Consider the following 19,985-nt stretch of genomic DNA (forward strand, 5'->3'; position numbering starts at 1 on the left):
CTCGCTCTCTCGCTCACAAGGACTTTCTCGCTCATAAGGACTCTCTCGCTCCGCGGTACCTGCGGCCCCTGCTTGCGTGCCTCTGCCCGGGGGCTGCTTTGGAGATTCCCGGACCCACGAGGCGTCAAGATTAAATTTCTTCTTTGCCTTTCTTCCGTGGTTTTGTGGTCGGTCCTGCCTGCGTCGGCTCACACATTTGGCGTAGTCGGCTGTCCTGGTTCCGGCGGGCATAGGGTTAATTCTCCCTGGTATTCCATGCCAGGGGAGCCATGCCCACCCTGAGCTACCGGGGGTGGGGGCAGGGAGCCGCCGCTTAGAATCATAGAATGATAGAATCTTCATGGTTGGAAAGGACCTTTGAGATCATCGAGTCCAACCGCGCACACACCAAAGGATAACCCGCAAGCCTGTAGCGTTGCTTGGGGTCGTTGTGACCGAAATGCAGGAGCCGGCCCTTGGCCTTATTAAACCTCATACAGTTGGCCTTGGCCCGTCGATCCAGCCTGTCCAGGTCCCTCTGCAGAGCCTTCCTACCCTCAAGCAGATCAACACTCCCACCGAGCTTGGTGTCGTCTGCAAACTCTTACTGAGGGTGCACTCAATCCCCTCATCCACACCATTGATAAAGATACTAAACAAAACTGGCCCCAAAACTGAGCCCTGAGGGGCACCACTGGTGACGGGCCGCCAAGAGGATTTCACCCCATTAATCCCAACTCTCTGGGCACGGCCATCCAGCCAGTTTTTCACCCAGCGAAGAGTACACTTGTCTATGCCAGGATTCGCCAGCTTCTCCAGGAGAATGCTGTGGGGGACGGTGTCAAAGGCCTTACCAAAGTCCAGACAGACGACGTCCACAGCCTTCCCGCGTCCAGAAGGCGGGTGACGTGGTCATAGAAAGAGATCAGGTTGGTTAAGCAGGACCTCCCTTTCCTAAACCCCTGCTGGCTGGCCCCGGTCCCTTGGCTGCCCTGCGCTTGCCGTGAGAGCTCACTCAAGATGATCCTCTCCATGATCTTTCCTGGGACCGAGGTCAGGCTGACAGGCCTGTACTTTCCCGGATCCTCCTTCCCACCCTTCTTGTAGATGGGCGTCACATTAGCCACCCTCCAGTCATCTGCTACCTCCCCTCTTGACCGAGACTGTTGATAACTGATGGAGAGAGGCTTGGTGAGCTCTCCCGCCAGTGGTCTATGGCACACTCCCGGCACAAGATCTCCCTTATTCGCCTTCCCCTTCGTCCTTAACCATAAACACTCGACTTTATCATCACTGCAATCTAGCTCTATACCATCAAAACATTCCCTGGTGTACAGAGCCACACCCCCGCCTCTCCTTCCTTGCCTGTCCCTTCTGAAGAGCTTAAGGCCATTCATGGCGGCTTTCCAGTCGTGACAGTCATCCCACCAGGTCTCCCTGATGGCCACTACCTCATAGCTGTCGTGCTGCACAATGGCTTCCAGCTCATCCCGTCGGTTGCCCATGCTCCGTGCGTTCGTGTAGATGCGCTTGAGCTGAGCTACCCCCATCCTTGGCCCTTTATCCCTAGGCTCGTTACTAGTGGGCCTGGTTTTATCCCCTTCCCCCTTCCATTCGAGTTTAAAGCCCTGTCCATGAGCCTTGCTAACTCTTGGCCTAGTCCCCTTTTCCCCTTTCGGGATCGGCTTTTCCCATTCTCAGCGAGCAGGCCCAGCGTCCTGCAGATCAAACTACGATCACAGAACCCAAAGCCCTGCTCGTAGCACCAGTTCTGGAGCCGGGTGTTGATCTGTCCGATTTTCTTGTTTACCCATTTGCCAGTCCCCACAACTGGAAGGGCAGAGGAGAACACAGTTTGTGCTCCCGAAGCCTTGACAAGCCGCCCCAAGGCCCTGAAATCTTTCTCCATTGCCCTCAGACTTCTGCTCTCCAGCTCCTCACTGTCTGCCTGTAAGATCAAAAGAGGGTAATAATCGGAGGGCCGTATCAGGCCAGGAAGCTTCCTGGCTATATCCTTAACACGGGCCCCAGGGAGGCAGCAGACCTCCCTGTGGGAAGGGTCCGGCCTGCATACGGGACCCTCCGTTCCCCTCAGAGGAGCGGGGCCAGAGGAGGCCCCGGAGATGCTGGGAGGGCTGGAGCCCCTCTGCTGGGAGGACAGGCTGAGAGAGCTGGGGGGGTTCAGCCTGGAGAAGAGAAGGCTCCCGGGAGACCTCGGAGCCCCTTCCAGTCCCTAAAGGGGCTCCGGGAGAGATGGGGAGGGACTCTGGAGCAGGGAGGGGAGCCATGGACGAGGGGGAATGGCTTCGAACTGATAGAGGGGAGATTTGGGCGAGAGATCAGGAGGAAATGCCTTCCTGTGAGGGTGGTGAGCCCCTGGCCCAGGTTGCCCAGAGAAGCTGTGGCTGCCCCATCCCTGGAGGGGTTCAGGCCAGGTTGGAGGGGGCTTGGGGCAACCTGGTCTGGTGGGAGGTGTCCCTGCCCAGGGCAGGGGGTGGCACTGGGTGATCTTTAAGGTCCTTCCAACCTAAACCATTCTATGATTCCATGCTACAGCTCCTGGCACATCCTGGGCACCAACACAGCAGGGCTGCACCAGAAGACGACTGCTACCGCCACGCCCCACAGGCCAACAGGGCCTCCCAGAAGTGCCGTGCTGGAAGACAACAGCTCCTGGCACGCTGAGGACTGTGGCCCTTAGAGTTGCACCCTGCTGGGTGCCATCCTCCCCCAGAGGCCACCACAGGGGGGCCCGAAGGCTCCTGAGGCTCAGGGGGAAGGGGCCAGGAGGCTAAAGAGGGGTGCTGCAGGGACCAGGGGACAAACTGAGGCCTCGAGAGAAGATCAAAAGGCACACTGGGGTGCTGAGAGGTTCCGTGGAGGCTACTGGGTCAGGCTGAGGCAAGCCCAGGACCACAGAGGGGTTCAGAGGGGACTAGTGCGTATGAGGAGGGGTCTGGCTTGAGGGAACTGCAAGGGAAAATGATCAGGTCTTTAGGGGCTCTGATGACAAAAAGACAGCCACCCCCCATCTGGAATTTCCAAGACAACTCGTCCTTATCCACCTCTTTCCCGTCCTGCCCCTAGTTCTGCCCATGTGCCCTCAAGGAGGCTGCCCAGATGCCCACACCCAGCCGGCTCGGGCAGAGCAAAGCTCTCAAGGTGCCTGAGCGTGGTCACACTGGCCAGTGGCTCCATGGCACCTCTTGGGCTTTCAGAGAAGGGCTGCTCCAGGGTTCCTTGGGCTCACTGGGGGTTCCTTGGACTACCTCCGTGCAACAGACACACTGAGGCAACAGAAACGTGACTACTTCCCCGTCTACTCCTCTCAGGTGAGACCCAACCTGCAGTGCTGGGTCCAGCTTTGGAGTCCTCAGCACGAGAAGGCCGTGGACCTGTTGGAGAGGGTCGAGAGGAGGCCACGAAGATGATCCGAGGGCTGGAGCCCCTCTGCTGTGAGGACAGGCTGAGAGAGCTGGGGGGGTTCAGCCTGGAGAAGAGAAGGCTCCCGGGAGACCTCGGAGCCCCTTCCAGTCCCTAGAGGTGCTCCAGGAGAGATGGGGAGGGACTCTGGAGCAGGGAGTGGAGCCATGGTACGAGGGGGAATGGCTTCGAACTGAAAGAGGGGAGATTTGGGCGAGAGATCAGGAGGAAATGCCTTCCTGTGAGGGTGGTGAGCCCCTGGCCCAGGTTGCCCAGAGAGGTGGTGGAGTCTCCGTCTCCGGAGACATCCCAAACCCGCCTGGGCGCGTTCCCGTGCCACCTGCTCTGGGTGACCCTGCTCTGGCAGGGGGTTGGACTGGATCATCTCCAGAGGTCCCTTCCAACCCTCTGATTCTGTGATTCTATGGGATCCAGCTGCACTCAGACTCCTCTCTGAGAAGGAGTTTAGAAAGAAAGGGGGCCCTTTCGGAACCTCTCAGGGTCTCCCTGACAGCTCTGTCTGACCCTGTCCTCTGTGCAGTAAATAACCAAGGGTGCCTTGCCATCCAATCTTGTTAAAACACTTGTTGCACTGACTGTCAGACTTTGTGAAATCCCTCTTTAATATCAGTACATGTGTCAGTGCTGCTCTCGCCGAGTGAAGCGCGTCACCTGCGGCACTTTCCCACCCTCATCCCTTTGTCCCCTTCCTGTGGGCCCGGGCACATCCAGTGCCGCGGGCTGCTCTGCACGCAGCAGATTCTCTGCCCTTGGGTCTCTCCAGGGCACCGCGGGGCAGCGCAGGAGTCCTCCCTTGGCTCTGGGAGTTCAGATCCGTCTCCTGGGGGTGAGAGGGACAGCAGGAGCCAATGGCACAACTCTTTGTCTTCCTTGCAGATCCCCAAAGCCATAGACACCACGCTGGAGAGGTTGGTGCTCAGCTGTCCTGCCTCCAGATTCAGCAAGGTGCTGCAGAATATCTTCCAGGTGTGGCACGTGCCAAGAGTGGGCTTCAGAGGGGCTGTTCCTCACCCTGGGGGGAAGGGGGGACAGTCCCCACCCCAGTGCCCCGCAGAGCCAGCACACCGCAGGGAGGGTGCCCACCTGCCTTGGGTAACCAGGGGCTGCCCCCCAGGCTCTTCCAGAGCACAGTGGCCGCAGAGGGTGGCATCTGCCTTCCTGCCTGGCCACAAGGAGGGCTCTGCAGAGGCATCTGCACAGGCTGGATCGATGGGCCAATGGTGTGAGGTTCAACAAGGCCAAGCGCTGGGGTCACAACAGCGCCATGAACGCGACAGGCTGGGGGGGAAGAGTGGCTGAAGAGCTGCCTGGTGAAAAAGCTGCTGAATATGAGCCAGCAGTGTGCCCATGTGGCCAAAAAGGCGAATAGCGTCCTGGCCTGTATCAGCAATGGTGTGGCCAGCGGGACTGGGGCAGTGATGGTGACCTGTACTGGGCAGCGGTGAGGCCCCACCTGGAGGGCTGTGTCCAGTTCTGGGCCCCTCACCACAAAAAAGACATGGAGGGGCTGGAGCGAGTCCAGAGAAGGGCAACGGAGCTGGTGAGGGGTCTGGAGCACGAGTCCGGTGAGGAGCGGCTGAGGGGGCTGGGGGTGTTCAGGCTTTGCTTGAGATCAGAGGAAGCCTTAATGGCCTGGAAAAGGCTGAGCTCCACGTGAAAGAAGACGAGGCCGTGTTGAAGGCCGTTCTGCAGTGGATTGCTCATGACGGTGCCCAGCAGCACCTTCTCTGGGCTGGTGCCGGGCCTTGTTCCTCCCCAGGGGCAGGACTTGGCCCTTGCTGACCTTCAGGAGGTTCCTGCTGGCCCCGTTCTCCAGCCCACCCAGCTCCCCAGGCCCCAGCACACCCACTGGGGTACAACCCACCCCCCACCCCCCACTTTGGTGGGTGCCAGCGCGCCCCACTGGGTCGGGCGCTGAGGGGGGTCGCTGCCCCAGCTGCAGGCTGGGAGGATGAACCACAGCACCAGGGGTAGAGAAAAACGTTTATTTCTGCCACATTTCAGACGGGGGGAAGGCCGGGGCGGGTCCCGGCCCCACGCCCTCCGGGGAACGCTTTCTCTTCTGGGCCCAGCGCTGCCACCGCTTGCAGGCCTGGCTGAAGCAGGGGAGCCGGCAGCGGCGCTTCCACCAGCCCTTCAGGCAGCCCCACAGCCGGGCACAGCCCCGCTGCAGGCACCGTCCTGCCGGGCACAGCCCCGGGGACGCCTGCCCGCGCTCCCTCTCCGTGCCTTTGGAGCGCTGGAATGGTTTTTTCTTCCAGGCCTTGAAAGTCTGCCTGTCTGGGAGGCTGCTGGGAGGCAGCTGCATGTCTCGGGGCTGCTCATCCTCGTCCCTCCCGTGCGCAGGGACCCACTTTTCCTCGGTCCCTGCCAGCAGCTCCTCTGGGGTGCCCTGGGGGCCAGGCACCATCCGGGGGTACAGGGATCCGTCACTTCCCACACGATTGAGGGTGTGGAGGGAGGGAATGGAGCCCTGCAGGAGCATACGTTTGCTCTTTGTCGTCTCTGGCTTCACCCTGCAGAGGAGGAGAGAAGGGGACCCACAGGCTGCACCCCCTCCTGGGCCGGCAGGCAGGGCTGCCCAGCACAGGCAGGGCACGGGGTGAGGGTGTGGGGCAGGATCTGGGGGTCTCCCCCACACTCACCTCTTCTTCTGTGTCCGCCTGGGCTGCTTTGCTCCTCGGTCTGCTGGCTGAGAAACTGCGGAGGGAGGAGAGGGAGTGAGCGGCCGGCAGCCCCCGGCACAGCCCCGGCTCAGGGCTGCCGTGGGGTGTTGGCCGTTGGCTGGGTGCTCCATGCCGGGGCCACTCACCTCTCTGCTCCTTCAGCCGGCCACTCGACGCCTTCTTCCGTCTCGTAGTTTTCTTCCACCACCTCTGCAGGACCCAAAGCAGCTTGCTGAGACGGGAGCAGCTCCAGCCCCACACCGCAGCCCCCAAGGCCATCCCACGCCACCACGCGCCGCAGGGCAGTGCGGTGCGGTGCGGTGCAGCAGTCACCTACGCGTTGCACCGGGTGCTGCTTTGGAGATTCCGACACCCACGAGGCGTCAAGATTAAATTTCTTCTTTGCCTTTCTCCTGTGGTTTTGTGGTCAGTCCTTCCTGCATCGACTCATACATTTGGCGTGGTCGGCAGTGCCAGGAACACCCGTTCCGTGGCTGATAAAAAGTTGGCAACTAGGGAGGCCACTATGCTGCCTCCCCCTATTTTGAGGTGGCCTAGTCCTGAGCGCTGGAGCCCCGGTGGCCACTTTCCTGGCTAAACTGGCTCTGCCAGAGGCTTGGCCCGAAATAAATGATGGGGCGGTGATTACCCCCCCAGGCAATTGAAATGGCTATGCGTGGGTTGCCATGGAAAGCGGCATGGCATAATTCTGGCCAATTAGTGGGGAGATTGGGATGGCTCTTAGCTACCGGACTCGGAGCTCTTGACCATGAAGTTGTTGCGTTACGTAGTGAGGTGAGGGAACTGGAAAGCAGGAGTTTACAAGATGCAAAGGTGATTGTGCGAGAAGTAATTAGCGTTCAAGCAGAGCGGTGCCGTGAGCTGCAAGATCACGTAGAGCGGTTGGTGGCACGCGTTGTTAATTGTCCTGAGCGCCCGGCCCTGCCTGGACCACCGTAACAGGCAGCGCACCCTGTGCTCCCTGGCCAAGCTGGAGAACGGGACCACCCTGTCAGGGAGCGGCTCCTCTTCCCGGGGGTCCTGCTCCTCCTTCCCAGAGCCCTGGTCCAGCGTGGCATGCGGCACTCGCCTGCTCGGGACTAATCCGTGGTGCCAAGGGGGGCTGGTGCGGGAGCGGGGGCCGGACCTCAGCCTGGACGCCCCAGGGAAGCTGCCTCCAGAGATGGAGGAGCGGGTCCAGTGTGCCCTGGGTACATTAAGCTGCCCCCTCACACGGCCACGGCCGTGGAGCAGCGCTTCCAGGAGTTCACCCGCGCTCTCGAGGCCTCTGGTCCCTGCACCCCCAGGACTCCCGACCCCCTCCTGAAGAACAACAGGGGGGCTCCTCTTACTCGATTCCTCGGGGACAGGGCTGCACCCCCCCCTTCCCTCCCCCGAGAGCAGGGAGGGGCTGGAGAGGAGGGAGAACCCCAGCCCCAGCCCCCTCCCTCCCCCCCCCCGCCAAAACCAGGGGAAAAATCTTCTGGAATGGGCAGCGATTCCGGGCGTAAGAGCTGCCCTGCACCAGCCCCTGCCGCGGTCCAGCGCATTCGCAGTGTCCCCACGCCGTGGCGAGGACGAGCGAAATCAAGGAGGGGACACACACACACACACACACACACATGCACATTTCGGGGTGCGCTCCCCCTACATCAACTTCAGCCGCCTCCCCCCCGCCCCAGATCACCCTCCGCCATTGGAACCCCACCGTCTCGCCACCCCCCCCCACCCCGGGGCGGCGCAGGAGCTTGCGGGGCTTGCTTTTCCTCCGTGCCTTTCTAAATCTGGGTTTATCTCTAAACGGAGACAAACCTATCATGAAACCTTCTGAAAGAAAGAATCTTTGTTTTACAAAAAAAAATAAAATAAAAAAACCCAAAAAACGGGCTTTTTGTCACGCCAGAGTGGCTTGTGGCAGGCGGCCTTTTTCACAGTCCGAGGATGGAACAGTAATTCGTATTATTCCTTGTGCCACGTATAGTGTAATATCCAGAGAAGGGAGAAAAGCAGATACCGATCTGCATTTTACTTTATTATTTCAATAGGATGCATTTTGGGGTTTTTTGTAGAATATTTGTCAGAATTCCAAGCCACTGAAAGCTTTTGAAAGGTTTTCTAGATCCAGTACGGAATCCCTTTAAGCAGCATGAACCTCTGGAACAGCGAGTGCATTGCGCCGGCAGAGTTTGAGCTACTCGTATTTTTTTTGTCCTTTTTTTTTTATTTTTTTTTTACTTTTCCTCATTGGGGGATGGCGGTCAACGTGCACGCTGCCTCCGCAAACCGAGGGGCTGTGAGTTGATGGTTGAGATAGTTTCTTGGGTAAATCAAAAAATTGGCTTTGAGCAACAAAAAAAAGTGGATCCAGGGGGAAAAAAAAAAAAAAACAAACAAAAAAGCTGGATCCAAACTAAAGCCACAACATTTTCCTTTGAAGTACAAGGCGTTTATCCAACTTAAAACATTTTGCCATCTTGTTCTTGACAAAACATTCCTCTCTTGGTTTTATTTCTCCCTCCATTTCTAAACTGAAGACTCTGACCCAAGATCCCCCAAAGATTATTTATGAGCTTAAATTAATTCTTCCAGTCCCAGCACTTAAGCACGGGGACCGGGCTCTTCCAGGTTGGGGGCCTTCTGATGCCACTCCTCGCTCCTACGTATTATCTCTTGAGTTTTAAATCCCCTAGAATAAGGCCGTTTTTTTCCCCTCCGCATGACTGTCTATCATCTGGCTAAAACGTGTATGTTCATAACTGGGTACGTAATTAGCCAGAGGCTGTTGGACGTTATTACAAAAAAATTGTAGTATTTGAGATTATCAGAGATATGAAAAGAGCATGGCGAGGAGAGGCAAAGAAATAGGGATTTTGAAAAGCTCGTTTCTGAAAAAAAAAAACCAAAAAACCGAAATAGCTTTGCATTCAAATGTCGGGGTTCTGTATTAAAATAGGAGGTAAGAAATATTTCTTAATATAATCTCAGGCGTGTCTGGAACTGACCTGGGACAAAGCGTGACCCCACTGTCCCCAGACTGATATCACAGGCCCCTCCTGAGCCCCTCGCATCCGCCGGGACCAGCTGGGGAAGGGCGTGGGGGGCCGCTGGGTGTCACCAAGGGGGGCTCTGCCTGCCCCAGGATGGCACCAAGGGGGTCCCTGACTGCCCCGGGATGTCACAAAGGGGGATGTGCCCTGGGCACCGGCGTCTGGCAACACCCGGCAGACTGCAGCCTCAGCCTCTGCCACCCCAGCACCGTCGGGTGTCCCGTCACCTGGGAGGTCACCGGGGACCCACATCGCGGGCCTGCGTGGGTGACTCTCAGCTCTGCGGCCACGCCGGGGCTGGTGTCATGGAGCGCTCCGACGTCCCCCCAGCGCCTCGGCTGCTCTCGCTGCTGATGCGCGTGGTGAGGCGCTGCATGGCCTCTGCCATGCTGCTGGCTGAGCGGCTCTGGGTGGGTGACTGCTGCACCGCGCGGCGCTGCGCCGTGGCGTGGGGTGGTGGGGAGCGGTTTGGGGGCTGTGGCGTGGGGCCGGGAGCTGCTCCTGTCTCACGCTGCTGCTGGGGGCACTTGCAGAGCTGCTGTAAGAAGACCAAGCGAGAGAGGAGGGTGGCGAGAGCCTGGCCGGAGGAGCAGAGAGGTGAGTGGCCCCGGCATGGAGCACCCGGCAAACGGCCGACACCCCACGGCAGCCCTGAGCCGGGGCTGTGCCGGGGGCTGCCGGCCACTCACTCCCTCTCCTCCCTCCGCAGCTTCTCGGCCAGAAGAACAAGAATCAGAGCCCAGGTGGACGCTGGAGGAGCGGTGAGTGTGGGGGAGACCCCCAGATCCTGCCCCACACCCTCACCCCGTGCCCTGCCTGCACTGCGCAGCCCTGCCCGCCGGCCCAGGAGGGGGTGCAGCCCGCGGGTGCCGCCGGAGGGGCCGGGGTGCAGCGGGGTCTCTTTTCTCTCGTCCTCTGCAGGGCGAATACGGAGCCGTGGAGGAGGGAGTGCCTGTTCCCGCGGGCCTCCCTGCCCTCGCTGACAATGATTTATCATTTAAGCAGCGACAGCTCCCTGTACCCCGTCCCCCCCAGACCGCCACAGCTCCCTACCCTCCCTGCCAACAATAGACCACCTCAGCACGGATGGCTCCATGTACCCTCTTCCTCCCCCAGTCCCCTGGGACCTCCCGCTCTCCCTCCCGCCATTGCCACACCTCGGCACCAACAGCTCCCTGGGGTCCCTGCACCCCCCGGACCACCAGGCTCCTCAGCCCTCCCTCCACCACCTGCCCAGTGACGACTCCCTTTCCCTTCTGTCCCTCCTGGACCCCTTGGACTCCTGGCCCCCCCTGCCACCCCTGTCAGGGAGCAGCCACAGCCATGGACAAGCGCGCTCGCCAGGCCATCCAGACGAAGACAGAACGGAGCTGCCCGCACCAATGGGCGGTGGAGAAGCCTGTGGTGACAGGGACAAGGCTGTGGAGAGAGAAGCCCTGGTTTTGGCCACACAAAGAGATGCTCTCCGTGAAGGGTCAGAAGGAGGAGAGACAATGGACAGGGACTTGGGCACAGGCACAAACTCCTGCACCATCATCTGAAATGTTGCAAAAATAAATGTTTTTCTCTCCCCCTGGTGCTGGGGTTCGTCCTCCCACCCTACAGTTATCCAAGTGCGGACGTCCTACTTGCAAGCACACAAGACTGACCAACAATCGGTGTGCTCTGTGCGTTTTCCAGCACCCCAGCTGCAAGTCACTGGAGCGTATTTACACTCCTCCTCGCCGATCTGCCGTTACTTTCCCACAAACTCAAAAGAAGGGGCCTTGTCTCCACCGGCAGGATCCCAGGAGGGAGAAAAAGACCCCAGCCCGGCATCAGTTGTCCCAGCCCAGCGCCTGTTGCCCCAGCCCATCAGGTTACCCTGCTCTGTGATGTCACAAACGGGGCCTCTGACTGCCCTGTGATGTCACAAAGCGGGGCGTGGCTCCCTGCCCTCCTATAAAAGGGGGTGCGGGCACCGCAGGAGCAGGCAGCAGGCACTGGGCACTGCAGTCTGGCATCGTGTGAGCAGGCTGCAGCCTCTGCCTCTGCCACCCCAGCCATCTTGGCGTTCCCATCAGTGGGTACCCAGGAGGATCCTGGGGATCTGTGCTGGTGACTCAGAGCAGGGCAGGCGGTCACACCGGAGCTGGTGCCATGGGTCACTCCAGTGTCTCCTTTATGCCTCAGCTGGCCCCACTGCTGCTTCTTGTGATAGTGCTGACCGTGTTCCGTGGTCTGCTGCAGACCAAGCGTCTACGGGTAGGTGACTGCTGCACCGCACCGCACTGCCCTGCGGCGCGTGGTGGCGTGGGATGGCCTTGGGGGCTGCGGTGTGGGGCTGGAGCTGCTCCCGTCTCACCAAGCTGCTTTGGGTCCTGCAGAGGTGGTGGAAGAAGACTACAAGACGGAAGAAGGCGTCGAGTGGCCGGCTGAAGGAGCAGAGAGGTGAGTGGCCCTGGCATGGAGTACCCAGCCAACGGCCAACACCCCACGGCAGCCCTGAGCCGGGGCTGTGCCAGGGGCTGCCGGCCGCTCACTCCGTCTCCTCCCTCCGCAGACTCTCCACCAGCAGACAGAGGAGCAAAGCAGCCCAGGCGGACACAGAAGAAGAGGTGAGTGTGGGGGAGACCCCCAGATCCTGCCCCACACCCTCACCCCGTGCCCTGCCTGCACTGAGCAGCCCTGCCCGCCGGCCCAGGAGGGGGTGCTGCCCGCGGGTGCCGCCGGAGGGGCCGGGGTGCAGCGGGGTCTCTTCTCTCTCCTCCTCTGCAGGGCGAATACGGAGGCGTCACAGACCAAGCGCCTGTTGCCGCGGATTCCACTGCCCTCCCAGCCAACAATTTACTACAGAGGCAAAGATGGGCTGCTGCACCCCATGCCTCTGCCGGCCACCCATGGCCCCGTGACCCCCTCCACCAACCAGGGCAACAAGGTGGAGGAGAAAGGGCCGGCCCTCAGCCAGGAGCAGTCACCAGAGCTGCCGGCGCGGCCCAACCGAGTGCAGGTCCGCGTGGATGTGCACCCGCCCCCCCGTGATGCACCACCCATGGCCACGGACAAGAGGGTGCGCTTCCAGGAGGACCCTGCCTGCTCCGACCAGGACACCCAGGTAAAGACGGAGCAGCGCTGCCGGATGTGGCGGCTGTCCGGGCCCAGCGGTGGGGGGCAGCGGGAGGTGTCGGGGGGCAGCGGGGGGTGTTGGCGGCCTGCGGTGGGACCTTCACCGGGACCCCTCCCACCCCCTGCCAGCATGGAGAAGCAGGAGCAGCCGGGGCCACTGGGATGCCAGGGTGGCCCCAGCGCCTTGCAGCAGAGTTGCCGGGGGGACACATGGAATCACAGAAACATGGAATGTGTGGGCTTGAGAAGGGACCTTGAACGGTCGTCTGGTCCAAGCCCCATCATGGAGAAGGCTGTGGGTGGGGGCAAGGCCAGGGACTCGGAAACGGGGCCAGACGGGAGCATTCGGGATTACGTCTGGTTGGACTCGAAGATCTCAAAGGTCCTTTCCAACCCTGAAGATTCTATGATTCCATGATTCCTGCTGCCACGGGCAGGAGCTCCCTGGCAGAGCCCAGAGCCCGCACGTGGCCGGGCAACCTCGAGGCCGTGCAGGGCGGGACGGTGCCTGCGGCAGGGCTGCTGCCGGCTGCGGCACATGGGGGGCTGCGGTGTGGGGCAGGGAGCTGCTCCCGTCTCACACCGCTCCTGTGGGTACTTGCAGAGCTGCTGTAAGGAGTTGGAGCTTGAGACAAGTGCGGAGAGAGCCCGGCTGGAGGAGCGGAGAGGTGAGTGGCCCCAGCACCGAGCACCCGGCAAACGGCCAACACCCCACGGCAGCCCTGAGCCGGGGCTGTGCCAAGGGTTGCCGGCTGCTCACTCCGTCTCCTCCCTCCACAGACTCTGCACCAGCAGATGATGGAGCAGAGCCCAGGCTGACACTGGAGGAGCGGTGAGTGTGGGCAAGACCCCCAGATCCTGCCCCACACCCTCACCCCGTGCCCTGCCTGTGCTGGGCAGCCCTGCCTGCCGGCCCAGGAGGGGGTGCAGCCCGTGGGTCCCCTTCTCTCCTCCTCTGCAGGGTGACGCCCGAGACGAAAATGAGCAAGCGTATACTCTCGCGGGGCTCCATTCCCTCCCTCCACACCCTCAATCGCGTGGGAAGTGACGGATCCCTGTACCCCCGGACGCTGCCTGGTCCCCAGGGCACCCCAGAGGAGCTGCTGGCAGGGACCGAGGAAGAGTGGGTCCCTGTGCACTGGAGGGATGGGGAAGAGCAGCCCCGAGACATGCAGCTGCCTCCCAGCAGCCTCCCAGACAGGCAGACTTTCAAGGCCTGGAAGAAAAAAACATTCTGGCGCTCCGAAGGGACGGAGAGGGAGCGCGGGCAGGCGTCCCCGGGGCTGTGGCTGGCAGGACGGTGCCTGCAGCGGGGCTGTGCCCGGCTGTGGGGCTGCCTGAAGGGCTGGTGGAAGCGCCGCTGCCGGCTCCCCTGCTTCAGCCAGGCCTGCAAGCGGTGGCAGCGCTGGGCCCAGAAGAGAAAGCGTTCCCCGGAGGGCGTGGGGCCGGGACCCGCCCCGGCCTTCCCCCCGTCTGAAATGTGGCAGAAATAAACGTTTTTCTCTACCCCTGGTGCTGTGGTTCATCCTCCCAGCCTGCAGCTGGGGCAGCGACCCCCTCAGCGCCCGACCCAGTGGGGCGCGCTGGCACCCACCAAAGTGGGGGGTGGGGGTGGGTTGTACCCCAGTGGGTGTGCTGGGGCCTGGGGAGCTGGGTGGGCTGGAGAACGGGGCCAGCAGGAACCTCCTGAAGGTCAGCAAGGGCCAAGTCCTGCCCCTGGGGAGGAACAAGGCCCGGCACCAGCCCAGAGAAGGTGCTGCTGGGCACCGTCATGAGCAATCCACTGCAGAACGGCCTTCAACACGGCCTCGTCTTCTTTCACGTGGAGCTCAGCCTTTTCCAGGCCATTAAGGCTTCCTCTGATCTCAAGCAAAGCCTGTAGTGGGGTTCCTGCCCTGGGGGAGCTTGCCCGCTTGGGACAAATCCCCTGGGCCAACCTGAGGCTCATAGAACCGTAGAATTGATATGGTTGGAGGAAACCTTGAAGCTCATCAAGTGCAATCGCTAACCTAAAAGTGCCAAGTTACCACTAAACCGTGTCCCTCAGCACCACACCTACCAGTCTTTTAAACACCTCCAGGGATGGTGACTCCACCCCTTCCCTGGGCAGCCTGTTCCAATGCTTGACAGCCCTGTCAGTGAAGAAAGTTTTCCTTATATCCATCCTAAACTTTCCCTGGCTCATCTTGTCCCATTGCTTGTCACTTGGGAGAAGAGCCCGACCCCCCCTGGCTACCCCCTCCATTCAGGGAGCTGTGGAGATCGAGAAGGTCTCCCCTCGGCCTCCTCTTCTCCAGGCTGAACACCCCCAGCCCCCTCAGCCGCTCCTCACAAGACTCGTGCTCCAGACCCCTCACCAGCTCCGTTGCCCTTCTCTGGACTCGCTCCAGCCCCTCCATGTCTTTTTTTGTGGTGACGGGCCCAAAACTGGACACAGCCCTCGAAGTGGGGCTGTCATTTCAGTTGAGACGGACAAACGACAAGACTCTCCTTGAAGGGTTAAGTTAAGCTCTCTCCTTATTACAAACTTGGCTTTCTTATATATCTAATCTTTTGTTCACGCTCCGTTCACGCGTTCTTTCTACGCTTTCAGTTGGTTAGGTTACATAGCACACGCGCTCATAGCTACAATACAATTGCTTATTGAAATCCTGTTCACATTGCTCAAAATCTGGCTTTCTCACAGCCTAACTCTCCTTGTTCTCTGAAGCAATCTTCTTCTTTCTCCTTTTTGTTACATTGTCCTTATATGACGCAACTCACGGCCTTCTTATGGGTACACTGCAATCTCTGTCTCTTCTGTCAAGGGGTCTGCAGACCCACTGTATCCCCCAACAACTTCCCCTTTTTGTATTTGTGCTACAAATGCCGCCCCCATCACCTGCTGCAGGTCCCTTTGCAGTAGGAAGATGAGACTTGGCACTATCATTAGCACAACTACAACTATCAACAATATTATTAATCCTGCTTTGACTATTGAAACCAGCCATCCCGAGAGTCCCCAATTTTGCAAGAGGTGATCAAGAGAGAAGAACCCATCCTCTTCCTTTAACTTTTTCGTTCGTTCCATCAACTCTTGTATGCGTGCATGAATAGATCGAGAGTGGTCTGATAAGTTCATGCAGCTCATCCCATCAAAATCTTGGCAGCCATGACCTTGAGCCAGCAACAAAAAATCTATTGCAGCTCGATTCTGCAGTGTGGCATGTCTAACTGAGTCTACATCTAACAGTAAAGTACTCAAAACTAGAGAAGTAGCATTAGATTGCTCAGCCAGCCAACATCCAAGCTCGTTAAGCGTAGCGAGCACTTTAGCTGATGCCACCCCGGGGGCTAAAAAAGATGCTGCGATTATTTCTCCAGGGTTCCAAAATTGTACATTGTCATCGCAGCTGTTTCTGAATGCGTGAGCACTTCGTTTTGGGCGCCTATAGTGCTGCACAATCATAGATATATTTGGTGTTAGTAGGGTTAATCTTCCTAAACTACAGGGGCCCCCTTTAATACGAGAGGGGGTACCAGGCCATGCTCTATCTCCGCAGATGAGAAAGATTCCTGCTGGCAAGTGAAGAGGGTGATGAGTAGATTTAGAGATATTGGTTGATGTGGAGTTGCACCAAGCAGATTCATTTCTATAAACAATCAGGCTAGAATTAACACAATGAATGTTTGACTGATTTTTGCCACTGTAATTAAAACATAAGCAGTAATCTATTTCAACAGAACCCAGTAATTCTAGTTCTTGCGGTCCGAGGTTACTGTGTTGCAGACAGGTTACCCAGCATCCCAATTATCAACTACCTCACCCCCTTTTGCAAAGTGCTGCAGAGACTCCGGCGCAGGCCAGGCGTCTAAGGGCTGTCCCACCAGACAGGTTGAGAAGGGATTCTCCGGTGATGAGGTTGACAAACAAAGCGTGTCCTGGCCCGTTAAGTTAGCCAGGGTGACCCATACATTATTCTTTGGTTGAGGTAGAATCCAAACCCTTGAGGAGAGTGCAGTAAATATGTTAAGGCAGATGGTGAGCAAGATAGCCGGACTCATCCTGCCGGTTCGCTTTGTTCCCCCGTCCTGGTTATCTTCAAATATGGGTGGACGTATCTTGCGGGCACCCACCGTGGTCCATGATCTGTGGAAACACAAGCATAACCCCTTCCCCACGTGATCAAGTCATGCAGGCCCAACCACTGTCCTGTCCTGAGGTCCCGCATCAGCACTTTTGCTCCAGGACCCACCCGTTCCTGGGTCACCAGAGAACCAAAGTGCTGAAGGAGGGGTGGCATCACAGCAGGAGTATCATCAGCAAGCTGCAAAAAGTTCAAGACATATACAGCTTTAGCTAATCGTGCTTCAGGGGTTTCCCCTAGCATTCCCCCTTTTTGTTTGTGTAAAAGGCGTTTCAGGGTACCGTGCGCACGCTCAACAATACTCTGACCCGTGGGTGAGTGGGGAATGCCTGTGACATGTGTCACGCCCCAGAGTTGCAAAAAACAAGCTATTTTTTGCCATCCATAAGCAGGACCATTATCAGTTTTGATCTGTGGTGGGACACCTAAAACAGAAAATGCACGCTGCCAACGGCGTAGGGCGTCCCGAGCTGATTCTCCAGCGTGAGCAGTGGCAACGAGGGCAGAAGAAAAAGTATCAATTGATACATGGATATCCCTCAAACGGCCGAATTCAGTAATATGTGTGACATCAGTTTGCCAAAGCTGTAAAGCACGTAATCCTCGTGGATTGGTGCCATAATATATAGGTACATGTTGATCTTGACAATCGGGGCAGGCTGCAATAATATTGCGAGCCTCAGCGTTACTAAGATTAAACTGACGTTTTAAAGCACGATATCCCTGATGATAAAAACTAGGCGATGCTGTCGCTGGCTGTTTAACATTGGGCACAGGTCCCAGGGCCACTGCAGACACTAAAGCATCAGCTTGTGCATTGCCTTCTACAATAAATCCTGGCAACTGGGTATGACTTTTAATATGCATCACATAATATTCTTGCTGTCGCTTTTGTATTGTTATCTGTAACAGTTTCAATACACCAAACAGCAATTCATTGGTTACATTACCTAAAACAGCCTTATCTAAACCTTGTACCAGTCCAGCCACATCAGCCGAATCTGTCACAACGTTGACAGGGCTGGGGAAGTTCTGAAACACCGTGGTCATCGCCCGTAATTCTACGACTTGGGGCGAACCTTCTTCATGTTCGATCTTATGCTGCCATTGTGTTCCTTGTCTCCAGACAACGGCAGCTTTTCCAGTTTTTCCTGATCCATCTGTGAACACCGTGGGGCCCTCCACTGGGTTTCTGCGAGTGAGATTTTTCTGTGCAAAGGCCATTTGGGTGCCCAATTTGATCAGCGGGTGTGAAGGTAAATGGTAGCTCACCTGCCCTGTATAATTGGTCATGGCTGCTCGTAGGGCAGTGCTATTAGCTAAGCACCGTTCAAAATAATCCCTCTGGACAGGGACTACAAGCTGTTCGGGGTCTCTTCCCATCAGTTCTGAACATTGAGTTCTAATTTTTATAATAATTTGTGCTATTAGCTCAAATAGACCAGGGGCTGTTTTCTTCGTCTTGTTAGGCAAAAAAATCTATTTTAAAACATGTAAGGGATCATCCCATTGTTCACACCATTGAGCAATCACAGCAAATGGCACTAATTGATCTACTAACACAAAGGCCTGCACCGAAACCGCTAAGTCAAGTCTCCATACGTGTTTACTACTAATAGCTGGTTCTATTTCAGCTACCACTTTTTTCGCTTCCTCAGTCAACATTCGTGGGGCTAAAATATTAGTGTCACCTTTTAATAGCTCAAAGAGAGGTTGTAATTTGGAAAATGGAATACCAACATAGGGCCGAATCCAATTAATCATTCCTGCTAATTTTTGTACATCATTCAACGTTTTTACTTCTATTTGTAGTTGGATAGGTTGTGGCATGACTCTCTGAGCTAATACTTTCATTCCCAGGTATAAGCACGGTTGTTGCCTTTGTCCCTTTTCTGGGGCGATTATTAAGCCATATTCACACAATGATTCCCGTGTTTTCTGTTCCATTTTTTCTAACTGTTGCGGTCTTGCAGCCGCTAGCAGAATATCATCCATGTAATGGTAACAGTAATCAGATGGGAACAGGGCACGTACTGGACTCAACGCTTTTGCTACAAACCATTGCCAAATTGTAGGCGAGTTTTTTATACCTTGTGGCAACACTTTCCACTGATATCTTTTGGTAGCTGGTACAGACGGAACAGTAAATGCAAATTTTTCTCCGTCTTGTTCTGCCAGAGGGATGGTAAAAAAACAAACTTTTAAATCCATTACAACAATTTCCCACCCCATAGGTATCATAGTAGGCGGAGGTAATCTCGACTGTAGTGCTCCCATTGTTGTCATGACATCATTAATCTTTCTCAAATCATGAATGATACAAATCATGTTACTTTCCCACAAACTCAAAAGAAGGGGCCTTGTCTCCACCGGCAGGATCCCAGGAGGGAGAAAAAGACCCCAGCCCGGCATCAGTTGTCCCAGCCCAGCGCCTCTTGCCCCAGCCCATCAGGTTACCCTGCTCTGTGATGTCACAAACGGGGTCTCTGATGGCCCTGTGATGTCACAAAAGGGGGTGTGGCTCCCTGCCCTCCTATAAAAGGGGGTGCGGGCACCGCAGGAGCAGGCAGCAGGCACTGGGCACTGCAGTCTGGCATCGTGTGGGCAGACTGCAGCCTCGGCCTCTGCCACCCCAGCCATCTTGGCGTTCCCATCACTGGGTACCCAGGAGGACCCTGGGGATCTGTGCTGGTGACTCAGAGCAGCACGGTCACAAAGGAGCCGGTGCCATGGGTCGCTCCAGTGGCTCCCATGTGGCTCAGATGGCCCCACTGCTGCTTCTCGTGATGGTGCTGAACATGTTCTGGGGTCTGCTGCAGACCAAGCGTTTACAGGTAGGTGACTGCTGCACCGCACCGCACTGCCCTGCGGCGCGTGGTGGCGTGGGATGGCCTTGGGGGCTGCGGTGTGGGGCTGGAGCTGCTCCCGTCTCACCAAGCTGCTTTGGGTCCTGCAGAGGTGGTGGAAGAAAACTACGAGACAGAAGGCAGCGTCTAGAGCCCGGCTGCAGGAGCAGAGAGGTGAGTGGCCCCAGCACCGACCACCCGGCACACGGCCAACACCCCACAGCAGCCTTGAGCTGGGGCTGTGCCAGAGGCTGCCGGCTGATAACTCCGTATCCTCCCTCTGCAGATTCTCAGCCAGCAGACAGAGGAGAAAAGCAGCTCAGGCGGACACAGAAGAAGAGGTGAGTGTAGGGGAGACCCCCAGATCCTGCCCCACACCCTCACCCCGTGCCCTGCCTGCACTGAGCAGCCCTGCCCGCCGGCCCAGGAGGGGGTGCTGCCCGCAGGTGCTGCCGGAGCGTCCGGGGTGCAGCGGGGTCTCTTCTCTCTCCTCCTCTGCAGGGCGAATACGGAGGCGTCACAGACCAAGCGCCTGTTGCCGCGGATTCCACTGCCCTCCCAGCCAACAATTTACTACAGAGGCAAAGATGGGTTGCTGTACTCCATGCCTCTGCCGGCCACCCATGGCCCCGGGACCCCCTCCACCAACCAGGGCAACAAGGTGGAGGAGAAAGGGCCGGCCCTCAGCCAGGAGCAGTCACCAGAGCTGCCGGCGCGGCCCAACCGAGTGCAGGTCCGCGTGGATGTGCACCCGCCCCCCCGTGATGCACC

The sequence above is a fragment of the Rissa tridactyla genome, chromosome 27 (assembly GCF_028500815.1).
Source record: "Rissa tridactyla isolate bRisTri1 chromosome 27, bRisTri1.patW.cur.20221130, whole genome shotgun sequence".
NCBI classification, from domain to species: Eukaryota; Metazoa; Chordata; class Aves; order Charadriiformes; family Laridae; genus Rissa; species Rissa tridactyla.